Source organism: Scyliorhinus canicula, chromosome 20 (assembly GCF_902713615.1).
Source record: "Scyliorhinus canicula chromosome 20, sScyCan1.1, whole genome shotgun sequence".
Taxonomy (NCBI): domain Eukaryota; kingdom Metazoa; phylum Chordata; class Chondrichthyes; order Carcharhiniformes; family Scyliorhinidae; genus Scyliorhinus; species Scyliorhinus canicula.
The window spans coordinates 77,441,239-77,456,091 of record NC_052165.1 but is presented as its reverse complement, the minus strand read 5'-3'; the positions used below and the strand labels follow the sequence as shown (position 1 = coordinate 77,456,091).

At 45.6% G+C, this 14,853-nt stretch overlaps 1 protein-coding gene across 3 annotated transcripts in view; it reads right to left on the bottom strand.

Annotated features, from left to right (window-relative positions):
- The window catches only part of tbxas1 (thromboxane A synthase 1 (platelet)), a 321,143-nt gene that overhangs the window by 187,440 nt on the left and 118,850 nt on the right, over window positions 1-14,853 (bottom strand). The gene's annotated exons all lie outside the window — the stretch shown is intronic.

Sequence of the window (14,853 nt, the reverse complement as noted above, 5' to 3'; positions counted from 1 at the left end):
GTATGAGCCCTCAAGATGTATCTGGAGGACAGACAGCCAAACCAAATCATGTCCTCACAGTGACATTTTACATTTTCTCGAAAATCCATATTAAGCGTTCATATGCAAGCAGCAGTAAGTGATCACAAACTGGCAGAGACTGGGGATTAATCCTGAAACCTCTTTGTGTGTAAGACTGACTATCACACTGCAATGGTGAACATCCTTACTGTTCTGTTGGTGTGTTTTGGTCTGTGAGGGAAATAATTCAGAGAACACTACTTTGGCAGTTTGACAATGTGCATTTTTTTTAAAAATCCAAACTTGGATTTAAAAAGCTGGTGGCAGTGAAGGTGAGCAGGAAGCTGTTGGGTTGTCTTAAAATTCAACTGTCCCCATTTGGGAAGAAAACCTGCCGTCCTTTTCACAGTCTGGGTTATATGTGACCCCAGTCACGCACCGATATGGACAGCTCTCACTCGTCTTCTGAATGCCTGAGCAAACCACGTAGAGTATCTGAAACGGTAATAAAGAATGCCCACCACCATCTTGTTGATGAGGGCTTAAAAACACTGCCCACCAAAGAAATGTTCACCCATTTGTCATAATGTGTGTTGAATTTATGATGCACCTCAGACGTAAAAAGGAGAAAAACAAGAACTTTGAAAGTTCATTAGTGTCTTCTTTGTCTCGCAGCTAGATCCTGACAACCATGTTCCTGCTGAAGGGATCTTCTGGGAAATCTATTGCCCAGTTATTAATTGAGGTGGTTGCTGCAATCTTCTGCTGCATGATGTATCATTTCAGCTGTGTGTGTGTGTGTGTGTGTGTGTGTGTGTCCACTAGATGGCGAGTGTGTGTTTCAGATGAGGTTGTGAGCACGTACTGTGTGCCGATGTCACCTCTGGGAGCTTGGTTCTGTTAGAGTACTCCAGTGTTGTAGCTGTGTAATTATAATTTGCCTGCGGATTTTGAATAATGAAAGAACAGCGAGGACTTGCATTTCTATAGTGCCTTTTCAGGGACTCAGACATCCCAAAGCACTTCAGATTGCATGAATTACTTTTGATGAGCAATCATGGTTGCAATGTAGGAAACGCTGCAGCCACATCTCACACAGCAAACTCACAAAGCAACAAAACATTAATTTGCTTTTTAGTAATGTGGATATGGGTCAAATATTGACCAGGACACAACAGAAAGTTCCCTTACCCCTCTTTGAATAGTGTCACAGTATCTTTTGCATTCACCTGTGAGGGCAGATGGGGCTTCAGTTTAAAGTCTTATCTGAAAGGCGGAATGTCTGCTGGTGTAGTGCACCCTCAGTTTTACACTGTTAGCCTGCAATATGTGCTCAGGTTTCTGGAGTCGGTCTTGACTATATGGAGCTGGATTTAGTCTGCCTGATGGGGGTGTCGCCGACCAGTCAGAGAACCATAGAATCCCTGCCGCGCAGGAGGAGGCCATTTGGCCCATTGAGCCTGCACCGACCCTCTGAAAGAGCACCCTATCCAGGCCCACCCCCCGTAACCTAACCTGCAGATCACTGAACGCTAAGGAGCAATTTAGCATGACCAATCCACCTAATCTGCACATCTTTGGACTGTGGGAGGAAACCGGAGCACCCGGAGGAAACCCACGCAGACACGGGGAGAAAGTGCAGACTCCACACAGACAGTCACCCGAAACCAGAATTGAACCCGGATCCCTGTCGCTGAGAGGCAGCAGCGCTAACCACTGTGCCATTGTGCCACCCAGAACCTGTGGAGACCCATAATTAGTTCCATGGGGAAGGCCTGATGGTATTCAGGTACTTAATTTGCCGCTATTGGGCCATGTCGGGGGAAAATCCTGCCCGTCAAGAGCTCGACTGCTCGATAGCTGGAGTTGCCGACAATGCACTCACCAGAGGACCAGGATCACAGAGGGAGCCCAGAGCAAGGGTGAGTGAGGACCGGATAGAGATGGCAGAGTGGGGACGTGGAAGAAGTGGGGAAGAGGAGGCAACGGCAGGGGACAGGCTTTCAGATCCCCACTCCCTCCCCCACCCTGCGGAAATGCCTCTGGTAAAGCGGGTAGGCTTTGCTGGCTGGCCTTCGGGCGGCATGGGAAAGCGATGCAGCTATCATTTAATTCCTGAGCCATTCCCGATTTGCTATGAGCTCATGAATATTGGGTGTCAATTAGCTCAATCATCAGACTAATTGACATCCCGCCGACGGCAGCCGGGAATCCTGCATCAGCCCCTTCCGTCCTCTGACTTCATCAGGGTAAGTTTTATCACTGCAAACTGAAATGGCGCCTCTCCCACCAGTATGTGCGCCTAGCTGCTATGGTTCCTGCTGCACTGGGCTGCATTTAGTCCAGTCCACGGCTTTTGCAAGAGTGGTGCCCATGAGCCAAGGCCTTGGTGCGCGAGGGTGATATCCTTAATACCACCCAAACCCATGCCCTAATTTAAAGATGGATTCCACAATTCAAATTTCATCCAGAGTTGTGGCTGTTCGAGAGGCCCAAGTGCAACAGCCGCTGGCAACATCAATGCAGAAATCCTTGCAACTCCAACTAGCTCAAATAGAGCCCGTCAGAGCACAGGAACACGAGTGGAACCGCGCCCCGCTGTGGCACCATGAGTGCCTTTAGTGGATGAAAGTTCTGTGGTGAGTAAAAGATTTGCATGCGTTCCATTTGCTGAGAACAGGGGAGGTGTTGATTTCAAGGAAGTTTCAACATGGAGAGTGCCACTCCTCTATCCGAGCTGTTCCAGTACAACTACAACACTGGTGTCTGCCTTGCAAAGTGGATAAGTGTCCAAGTACGTCAATCCACAAAAGGCCAGACAAATCTGATTCAGCCAATTACCACCTTGTCAGTCTACTCTCGATCATCAGCAAAGTGACGGTGTAGCCTGAAGGGTATTCACAAAGACACCAGCAAAGTGAAGACGCCAGCAAAGCCTGAAGGTTAAAAGGCTAGCTCTGTATCAGCATAAGCAGCGGGGGTCTGCAGTGAAGAACAGGATGTGCAGTCTGGGAGTGAGCACAGGAGCTAATTGGACAATGGCTGTTGCTCTGCCTTGGACAGACAGTGATTAAACACAGGCCCCTGTGTTCCTGAGAGAATTATGGCCCTTGAGAGAGTCATGACTCTCTGACTCTTTGAGACTCTTTTTGAGCATTGTGACTACAAATTAGTGCTGCCCTGTGGGCATGTGATTGGAGGCATGAATGAGGAAGGAGCAGTGCTCCGAACGCTAGTGATTCGAAACAAACCTGTTGGACTATAACCTGGTGTTGTAAGACTTCTTACTGTGCTCACCCCAGTCCAACACCGGCATTTCCATATCATGTATAAAAGTGAGAGACAAAGAGACTTCTGAACCGATAACCTGCAGAAATAACCATCGTATGAAGCAGAGCCCTGGGGTCTTCCTGGGACCCCCAGGGAGCAGGACATCAGGATCCACCAATAGGGAGCTTGATCATCTCACCTCTTAACGGGTTGTATTTAGGTCCAAGTTGGGAGTTTTGATATCTTTTATAGAACAGAGTTTTGATACTGTGTGTAACAGAGCTTCTGATACCCTTTATGTTGGTGTTTTGATATTTTTGGGGTAACTTGGTAAAGTACAATAAAGGAGATTAATGTCCGATAATTTGAGAGTTTGTTTTGTCCATAACGCTAGTTGACCCAAGTTTGAGGTACAATGGAAGTTGAGTGGCAGTTACCAATAACCTGCTCACCAATGCTTGGCTCCTGACTTCATTACAATGGAATGAATTAATTATTCATTACAATACAGCCTTGGTCCAAACATGGAGAAAAGAGCTGGACTCAAGAGGTGAGAAGAGTGTGACTGCCCTTGACATCAAAGCATCACTTGACCGAGTGTCACATCAAGCACCCAGTTTTTTTTTTTAATAATTAATTAATTTCTTTTATAAATTTAGAGTACCCAATTCATTTTTGCCAATTAAGGGTGAATTTAGCGGGGCCAATCCACCTACCCTATACATAGAACATAGAACATAGAACAGTACAGCACAGAACAGGCCCTTCGGCCCTCGATGTTGTGCCGAGCAATGATCACCCTACTTAAACCCACGTAACCCGTATACCCGTAACCCAACAATCCGCCCATTAACCTTACACTACGGGCAATTTAGCCTGGCCAATCCACCTAACCCGCACATCTTTGGACTGTGGGAGGAAACCGGAGCACCCGGAGGAAACCCACGCACACACGGGGAGGACGTGCAGACTCCACACAGACAGTGACCCAGCCGGGAATCGAACCTGGGACCCTGGAGCTGTGAAGCATTGATGCTAACCACCATGCTACCGTGAGGCCCCTAATCTTTGGGTTGTGGGCGCGAAACCCACGCAAACACGGGGAGAACGTGCAAACTCCACACGGACAGTGACCCAGAGCCAGGATCGAACCTGGGACCTTGGCGCCGTGAGGCAGCAGTGCTAACTACTGCGCCACTGTGCTGCCCATGCACGAATTGATATCAACAGGAATCAGGGGGAGAACACTCCACTGGCGGAGCCATAATCAAGCACATGGGAAGATGCATGTGGCAATCGGAGGCCAAGCATCTCAGTCCCAGGACATCACTGCAGGGGGTCCTCGGGGCAGTGTCTTAGGCCCAACCATCTATAGCTGCTTCATTAATAACCTACCTTCCATCGTAAGAGGAATTTTTTTTGCTGTTGATTGCAGTCTTCAGTTTCATTTTCAACTCCTCAGACAATGAAGCAGTCTCTATCTGCATGCAGCAGTACCTGGATAACATTCAGGCTTGGGCTGATGAGTGACAAGCGCAACACTCACATCACACAAGTGCCAGACAATGATCATCTGCAACAAGACACAACCTAGCCATCACCCCTTGACATTTAATGGCATTGCCATTTCTGAATTCCCCCCCACAATCAACATACTGGGGGTTACCATTGACCAGAAAATTAACTGGACTAGCCACATAAAATGTGGTTTTATGTTACAAAAAGCAGATCAGAGGCTAATAATTCTCTGGCAAGTCACCGCCTGACTCCCCAAAACCTGTTCACCATCTACAAGGCACAATTCAAGACTGTGATGGAATACTCTTCCCTTGCATGGATGAGTGAAGCTCCAGCAACACTCAAGATCTCAACACCATCCAGGACAAAAGCAGTCCACTTGATTGACACCCCACCTACCACCATAAATATGCACTCCCTCGACCACTGGAGCACAGTGCAGCTGTGTGTACCACGTACAAGATGTATTGCAGGGACACATCACGGTTCCCTCTTTGGACTGCAGTGGTGCAAGGTAAAAACTCACCCTCACCCTTAAAGGGCAATATGCGATGAGCAATAAATGCTGATCTAACCAGCTATGTCCACATCGCATTAATGAAAAATACGGCCCAACCAGTCCACGCCGAAACCTAGGCTTCTTGTGAACAGATAGTACCAATCACACTTATCCACCCTGTTTCTTCGTCCACCTATCCAATCTAATATTAAATGTTAACATAATTTCTGCCTCAACCACTAACCTCATAACTCTTTGTTTTAAATCACTCACATTCATCTACAACGCCTTGCTCTTGACCCCTCAAGATAACTTGTAGTAAGGACAGGCAATCAGTGCTGTGTGGATATCTCTACACAAGTAAACACTGGGATGGTTTAAACACTCTGGGTATCAAATGTCCTTAGCTATCCCAGTGATCACATTTCACATTGCATAAAACCTGGACAATAAAGTTACTTCAGCCAGTTTTATTTCCCCCACTCCCTATAGGCACCAAATATCAGGCTGTTTGTCACAGAACCTGCTCTCACTGATAGAAGAGGGTAAGGTCAAGAATGGGGAATCCATTACCTACTGGAGTGATACGGACCACGATTAATGTTTGTAATGTCAGAGGCAATTAATTGTTTTTTTTTTCCTTTCCTAGATCCTTGTTTCCCAAAGCCAATTTATTTTGTGGGCAGATTAACACTTGCTTAATTGAGGGCAGTAACTTCAAGTCACAGGTCTGGGTTACCCTGGGCTGAATTCATGATTTCCTCCCAACACACTCCCTCCCCCATGACCCCTTTCTGGTGGCTGCGCAGGTAAATCAGGGCTGGAATGCCATGCTGGACTGAATTATTATTCCACTGGATAAGATTCCTGAGTTCCAAGCAAAATAAAAAAGCAAAGAAGAAAATAAACTGGACAGAGGTCCAACTTTCCCATGCAAAGCACCTCACGTATCAAACTCATAATTAGTGAATGCGGCAGCAAGAACGAATGAAAAGAGTGGCGATTAATGGTATACTTTCGTGTAGTCACAAAACAACTAAGAAAAAGTTTGTTCAAATTAGACTGCTTTCCATTGAAGAAAGTATCACATTTCCTGTTTTCTTCTCAAATGGACTAATCTCTCAGTGCTCCACTTGTGCTCTTCACAAAAGATAGCTTCTACCAGGATCAGCTGATGGAGATGATTACATAGAATTTACAGTGCAGAAGGAGGCCATTCGGCCCATCGAGTCTGCACCGGCTCCCGGAAAGAGCACCCTACCCCCTTCCCGAGGTCAACACCTCCACCCTATCCCCATAACCCAGTAACCCCACCCAACACTAAGGTCAATTTTGAACACTAAGGGCAATTTATCATGGCCAATCCACCTAACCTGCACATCTTTGGACTGTGGGAGGAAACCGGAGCACCCGGAGGAAACCCACGCACACACGGGGAGGATGTGCAGACTCCGCACAGACAGTGACCCAAGCCGGAATCAAACCTGGGACCCCGGAGCTGTGAAGCGATTGTGCTATCCACAATGCTACCGTGCTGCCCCAGGATAAGCATCTCTCTGAAGTAGAACATCCTTGATTTTAAACAGTTTACCATTGGTAGTTATGCCTTTAGCTGTCAGGGCCCTAAGCTCTGGAACTCCCTCCTAAGATTTTCCACCTCTCTTTCTTTCTTTAAGACGCAGGAGGGAGATAGGGAACCTAGTGGCATGGTGCAATGACAATCTCTTCCTCAATGTCAGCAAAACTAAGGAGCTGGTCATTGACTTCAGGAAGTGAACTGTTGTACACACCCCTGTCCAAATCAATGGTACCGAGGTAGGTATGGTTGAAATTCCTAGGTATACACACTCTTCAAATTTCTAGGTGTACACATCACCAACAATCTGTCCTGGTCCACCCACGTCGACGTTACGACCAAAAAGCACAACAGCGCCTATCCTTCCTCAGGAAACTAAGGAAATACGACATGTCCACGTTGACTCATACAAATTTTTACAGATGCACCATAGAAAGCATCCCATCTGGCTGTATCACAGCTTAGTATGGCAACTGCTTGGCCCAAGACAGTAAGAAACTACAGAGAGTCATGAACACTGCCCGATCCATCACACGAACCCACCTCTCAATAATTGACTCTGTCTACACCTCCCACCGTCTTGGGAAAGCGGGAAGCATAATCAAAGATCCCTCCCACCCAGGTTATTCTCTGGTCCAATCTCTTCCATTGGGCAGAAGACTGAGAACAGGCACTAACAGATTCAAAACCAGCTTCTTCCCCGCTGTTACCAGACTCTTGAATGACCCTCTTGTGGACTGAACTGATCTCTCTACCCATCTTCTCTACTGTGTAGCACTACAATCCATATGCTTCACCCTGCCCATGTCTATGTATTTGAAAATGAAATGAAAATCGCTTATTGTCACGAGTAGGCTTCAATGAAGTTACTGTGAAAAGCCCCTAGTCGCCACATTCCGGCGCCTGCCCGGGGAGGCTGGTACAGGAATCGAACCGTGCTTGGTCGGCTTTAAAAGCCAGCGATATAGCCCAGTGAGCTAAACCAGCCATATTTACATTATGTATTTGTCATATGCTCTATGTTTTTCATTTATGAAACCAACTGCCTGGACTGTATGCAGAACAATATTTTTCACTGCTCCTCAGTACACGTGACAATAAATCTAAATCTAAAACTTAACTCTTTGCCCAAGCTTTTGGCACCTGACCTAATGCCTCCAAATGTATCTCAGTGTCAAATTTTGTTTGAAAACGCCTCTGTGAACCATCTTGGCACAATTACTATGTTAAAGGTGCAATATAAATTCATGTTGTTGTTGATGCAGCACAGTACTTATGCGACACATTAAACAGTATTTCAACCAAATCAACAAATAATTTCCAGATTCTTGCAATCCTTTTTCAAAGTATTTTGGTGAGCTTCTGAAGTATTATGTGCTTTTCTACTCCAAGTTTTTCTCACCATCTTGATTTTGTAATGTGTTTTGGTCTGACTGAAGTCTAGAACCAGCCAGCTGCCTGGGGTTGCCAGCTCTGGTCGGATGCATTCCTGGCAGTTTCATCTACCTTATCCCCAAGCTCCTATCAATGGCTGCCCAATGTATCCACTGCTGTGCCTGCCCAATCCAACAGAAAAGCAAACAGACTCTAAAGAAGACTTCAGACTAAATATTGGAAGGGAGGATTCAGCTGAAGCAAAATTTAGAAAGTTAATGAGAAAGGAGAAGGCAATCGTGCAGAGTAACAATGTGGGTAATGATAAACAGATTGTGACAGGAAGGGACAAATTATAAAAACGTAACAGTACACCAGTAAATAGGGTCAGAACAGGGAAAAGATAGTAAAAAGACATAACTAAAGGCTCTTTATCCTAATATACAGCATTTGTAACAAGACAATTGATGGCACAAATAGAAGTAAATAGGTATGAGACAGTAGCCATTAGAGAGAATTGGTTGCAAGGTGACCAAGACTGGGAACTGAATATTTAAGGGTATTAGACATTTCAGAATGACAGGAAGAAAGGAAAAGGAGGTGGGTTGGCTCTGTTAATAAAGGACGAGATGAATATCCAGTGAGCAATGATCTTGCCTCAGAAGGTCATAATATAGAATCAATTTGGGTGGAGATAAGAAGTAGCAAGGGAAATAAATCACTGGTGAGATTACCTCATGGGTGCCCTTAACAGTATCTAGAATGTAGGACAGAGTATAAATCATGAAATATTGAGGGCTTGTAAGAAGGACACAGAAATAATTATGGGTGATTTCAATTTCATATATATTGGACAAATCAAATTGGCAAAGGTAGTTTTGAGAATGAATTCATCGAGCATATTTGAGATAGTTTCTTAGAACAATGCATTCTGGAATCAACCAGGGAACTGGCGATTTTAGACCTGGTAATGTGTAATGAGGCAGGATTATTTAATGATTTTACAGTAAAGGATCCTCCAGGAAAGAGGGATCACAATGATTGCATTTTACATTCAGTTTGAGGGTGAGAAACCTGGGTCTGAAACTGTCATAAACTTAAATAAAAACAATTGCTATAATGTTAATACCTATATAGCTATAATGCTATAATACCAACAAAAAGGAAGCAATATCAACAAAAAGGAAGGACGGCAGAAAGAGGGAAAATCGACCGTGGATATCTAAGGAAATAAGGGAGAGTATCAAATTGAAGGAAAAAGCATATAAAGTGGCAAAGATTGCTGGGAGATTAGAGGACTGGGAAATCTTTAGGCGGCAACAGAAAGCTACTAAAAAAGCTGTAAAGAAGAGTAAGATAGAGTATGAGAGTAAACTTGCTCAGAATATAAAAACAGACAGTAAATGTTTTTACATATAATTAAAACAAAAAAGAGTGGCTAAGGTAAATATTGGTCCTTTAGAGGATGAGAAGGGAGTTTTAATAATGGGAAATGAGGAAATGGCTGAGGAACTGAACAGGTTTTTTGGGTCGGTCTTCACAGTGGAAGACACAAATAACATGCCAGCGACTGATAGAAATTAGGCTATGACAGGTGAGGACCTTGAGAGGATTGTTATCACTAAGCAGGGAGTGATGGGCAAGCTAATGGGGCTAAAGGTAGACAAGTCTCCTGGCCCTGATGGAATGCATCCCAGAGTGCTAAAAGAGATGGCTAGGGAAATTGCAGATGCACTAGTGATAATTTACCGAAATTCATTAGACTCTGGGGTGGTCCCGGTGGATTGGAAATGAGCAAACGTGACACCACTGTTTAAAAAAGGAGGTAGGCAGAAAGCAGGAAATTATAGGCGTGAGCTTAACTTCAGTAGTAGGGAAGATGCTGGAATCTATCATCAAGGAAGAAATAGCGAGGCATCTGGATAGAAATTGTCCCATTGGGCAGACACAGCATGGGTTCATAAAGGGCAGGTCATGCCTAACTAATTTAGTGGAATTTTTTGAGGACATTACCAGTGCAGTAGATAACGGGGAGCCGATGGATGTGGTATATCTGGATTTCCAGAAAGCCTTTGACAAGGTGCCACACAAAAGGTTGCTGCATAAGATAAAGATGCATGGCATTAAGGGTAAAGTAGTAGCATGGATAGAGGATTGGTTAATTAATAGAAAGCAAAGAGTGGGGATTAATGGGTGTTTCTCTGGTTGGCAATCAGTAGCTAGTGGTGTCCCTCAGGGATCCGTGTTGGGCCCACAATTGTTCACAATTTACATAGATGATTTGGAGTTGGGGACCAAGGGCAATGTGTCCAAGTTTGCAGATGACACTAAGATGAGTGGTAAAGTGAAAAGTGCAGACGATACTGGAAGTCTGCAGAGGGATTTGGATAGGTTAAGTGAATGGGCTAGGGTCTGGCAGATGGAATACAATGTTGACAAATGTGAGGTTATCCATTTTGGTAGGAATAACAGCAAACGGGATTATTATTTAAACGATAAAATATTAAAGCATGCCGCTGTGCAGAGAGACTTGGGTGTGCTAGTGCATGAGTCACAGAAGGTTGGTTTACAGGTGCAACAGGTGATTAAGAAGGCAAATTTTGTCCTTCATTGCTAGAGGGATGGAGTTTAAGACTAGGGAGGTTATGTTGCAATTGTATAAGGTGTTAGTGAGGCCACACCTGGAGTATTGTGTTCAGTTTTGGTCTCCTTACTTGAGAAAGGACGTACTGGCACTGGAGGGTGTGCAGAGGAGATTCACTAGGTTAATCCCAGAGCTGAAGGGGTTGGATTATGAGGAGAGGTTGAGTAGACTGGGACTGTACTCGTTGGAATTTAGAAGGATGAGGGGGGATCTTATAGAAACATTTAAAATTATGAAGGGAATAGATAGGATAGATGTGGGCAGGTTGTTTCCACTGACGGGTGAAAGCAGAACTGGGGGACATAGCCTCAAAATAAGGGGAAGTAGATTTAGGACTGAGTTTAGGAGGAAGTTCTTCACCCAAAGGGTTGTGAATCTATGGAATCCCTTGCCCAGTGAAGCAGTTGAGGCTCCTTCATTACATGTTGAAGGAACTTATTGCGTACAGTTCTGGTCGCCTCATTATAGGAAGGACGTGGAAGCCTTGGAACGGGTGCAGAGGAGATTTACCAGGATGTTGCCTGGTATGGAGGGAAAATCTTATGAGGAAAGGCTGATGGACTTGAGGTTGTTTTCGTTAGAGAGAAGAAGGTTAAGAGGTGACTTAATAGAGGCATACAAAATGATTAGAGGGTTAGATAGGGTGGACAGAGAGAGCCTTCTCCCGCGGATGGAGGTGGCTAGCACGAGGGGACATAGCCTTAAATTGAGGGGTAATAGATATAGGACAGAGGTCAGAGGTGGGTTTTTTACGCAAAGAGTGGTGAAGCCGTGGAATGCCCTACCTGCAACAGTAGTGAACTCGCCAACATTGAGGGCATTTAAAAGTTTATTGGATAAGCATATGGATGATAAGGGCATAGTGTAGGTTAGATGGCCTTTAGTTTTTTTCCATGTCGGTGCAACATCGAGGGCCGAAGGGCCTGTACTGCGCTGTATCGTTCTATGTTCTATGTTCTATGTTTTTAAGGTAAAGATAGATAGTTTTTTGAAGAATAAAGGGATTAAGGGTTATGGTGTTCGGGCCGGAAAGTGCTGAGTCCACAAAAGATCGGCCATGATCTCATTGAATGGCGGAGCAGGCTCGAGGGGCCAGATGGCCTACTCCTGCTCCTAGTTCTTATGTTCTTATGTTAAGACAGTTGGTTATCAGATCACAAGAAACAGTAGCAGGAGTAGGCCATTTGGTCCCGACAGTGTGCACCGGATTCAATAAGGTCGTGGCTGATCTTATTGTGGCCTTAACTCCCCTTCCCCGTCCACGTCCCATAAGGCGTGACTCCCTCGAAGTCTGGTCTCACCAATGCCCTGTGCATTTGTAGAAAGTGGACTGAGAAAATAGGTTTCAAGTCATAACAGTAGATGAACAGCGACTGACATTTAAGGAGATATTTCATAACCATCAGCAAAAATATATACTGTTCAGACAGAAAGGCATTACAAGATGGATGAATCATTCATGGACAATGAAATGAGTTAAAGGTGGCATCAAATTAAAAAAGACACATACAATGCTGCAAAGATTAGTGATAGGCCAGAAGATTGGGAACATTTGGGAAACCAGAAAAGGATGACTAAAAAAGACAGGATGAATTAGAATCCGAGAAGAAAGGTTAAAGGAAGAGAATAGCTAAAGTAAACATTCATCCCATCGAAGCTGAGACTGATGAATTAATAATGGGAGACAAGGAAATGACAGAATCTTTGAACAATATTTTGCATCTGTCTTCACAGTATGAGGCACTAAATAAATCTCAATAATAATAGGAGAAAATCAAGTCGCAAAAGGGAGGAAGAAACTTAAAACAATCAAAATCACTAGAAAGAAGGTATTGGATGACCACTGAGACTAAAGGTTGATAATAAGCCCCCAGGACGAGACGGCTTACAGCCTAGGGTCTCAAAAGAAGCTGCTGTAGCGATAGTGGATGCATTGGTTATAATCATCAAAACTTCCCAGATTCTGAAAAGGTGCCAGTTTATGAGAGGAGGGCGCCAGAAAGCAGGAAAAGGTTAGCCTAACATCTATCGTTGGGAAAATGCTGGGATCCATTGTTGTCTATCTATTCCGCAGGAGACGACAGGCAGCAAAGGAACAGACTCAAAGATAAGTCTGGGGTCTCGCCAGGGCCATGTTGGCAGACCTTGGCGTGGGGGATGCAAGGCTACGATCATCAGGGGAGGGTCAGAGGAAATGGGGGGAGGGGGGGGGGGGTGGTTGGGGGTGTGAAGATTACCTTTGATGGGATCTCCGATGGGTAGATGGGGACCAGGACACAATACCCTTTTGTAGACAAGGTTAAGTGAGTTGGCAAATATTTGGCAGATGGAGATAATGTGGGAAAATGTGAGGTTGCCCACATTGGTAGTAAGAATAGAAAAGCAGGATATTATTTCAATGGAGGGAGACTGTAAAACACTGCAATACAGAGGGACCTGGCTGTCATTGTCTATGTATCATCAAAGTCAGCATGCAGGTGCAGGAACGATTTAGGAAGATAAATAGAAATCTTTCGGCGGCTATGGTGTGAGTGGTCACACACTGGCAGCTTCTTCTTGAAAGCGTACAAAAGAGCTCTTTTTACTTGAAATGGGGTGTAACTTCGACGGAAAGGAGTAACTGAAGGTCGGAGGAGAAGTTCCCCTTCGGAGTGGCACGTCTGCTGGTTACCAAACCCGGTAGAAGGAGGTGAAGACCTGGTCAAGGGGTCGGAAGAGGCCTGTGGCACAGCAGCTGGTGGAAAGATGGCGGAGGGAGAAGGGTCATTGCAAGTAGCAAATCCCCAGATGGAACAGTTCATGGCCTTTATTCAGGAAGAGTTCCGCCAGCAGAGGAAGGAGGTGCAGGGGGATCAAGTGAAGGCCATCGAAGGGGCTGTGGTACCCCTGAAGGGTTCAATAGAGTGTGTGGAAAAATGTTTGGAGGCACAGGGGTTGCAGATCCGAGAGAATGAGGGGGTGATCTCGGAACACAGCGATAAGTGGTGGGCACTGGAGGAGGGGATAGGGTTCTTTGGAAACATTTGTAAGACGCTGAAAGCAAAGGTGGAGGTTCAGGAAAACAGGCCAGGAAGGCAGAATCTGTGAATAGTGGGCCTTGCCTGATGGAGTGGAAGATGCAAGTGCCACGAGGTACGTTTCGAGGATGCTGGCAGGGCTGGTGGCAGAGAGGGTGCTGGACAAGGCCCCTGATGTGGACAGAGCGCACAGGTCTCTGAGGCAGAAGCCAAGAGCTGGGAAGCAATCGCTCGCGGGCGGTGATCGTGAGACCCCACAAGTTTCTGTGGAGAAAGAGATGATTCTGCAGTGGGCCAGATAGAAGCAAATGGGAGAGCGAAAATACCAGGACATTGGAGCTGAACTGACAAAACGGCATGCGGGGTTCAACAGGGCCAAGGTACTGCTTTATCTACGGCAGGTCAGGTTTGGGGTGCTCCACCTGGCGAAACTATGGGTGGCTTCTGAAGGCTGGGAATACTATTTTGAGACTCCAGAAGCAGCCAATGACTTTATCAAGGAGCATAAACTGGGGGAGAACTGATCAATTTGGGGAGACAGAGGTGCGAGCAATTTGGAAAAATGGAGAATACAGGTAGAGGGGGGGTTGGAGGGAGGAGGCGCTTTTTTCTTTTCCTCTGATGTGGAGGGTTTTTCTTCTTTTTTCTGTTGTGTCGACAAAGGGTAGCACGGCTGAAAAGTTTGTAGGGGGACAGCTGTCCCCACCCTCCTCCTGCTGCCTGCAGCTGTGTTTTTTTCTTTTTGTTGTCTTTGGGGAAGGTGACCTGTGGTTCGAGATAAGTCTTTGTTTGGGTGGGGGAGGGTGCAGTCTGCGGGAGCCTTCTTCACAGAACAGAGAGGTGAGGGTGGGGGAGGGGTGAGGGAGTTAGTAGAAGGAGACTTTGGGCAGGGGTTGCCACGGTGGCAGCTAATGCCAGTAAAAGGTGAGAGAAAAGGTGGAGGGGGGGGGAATGT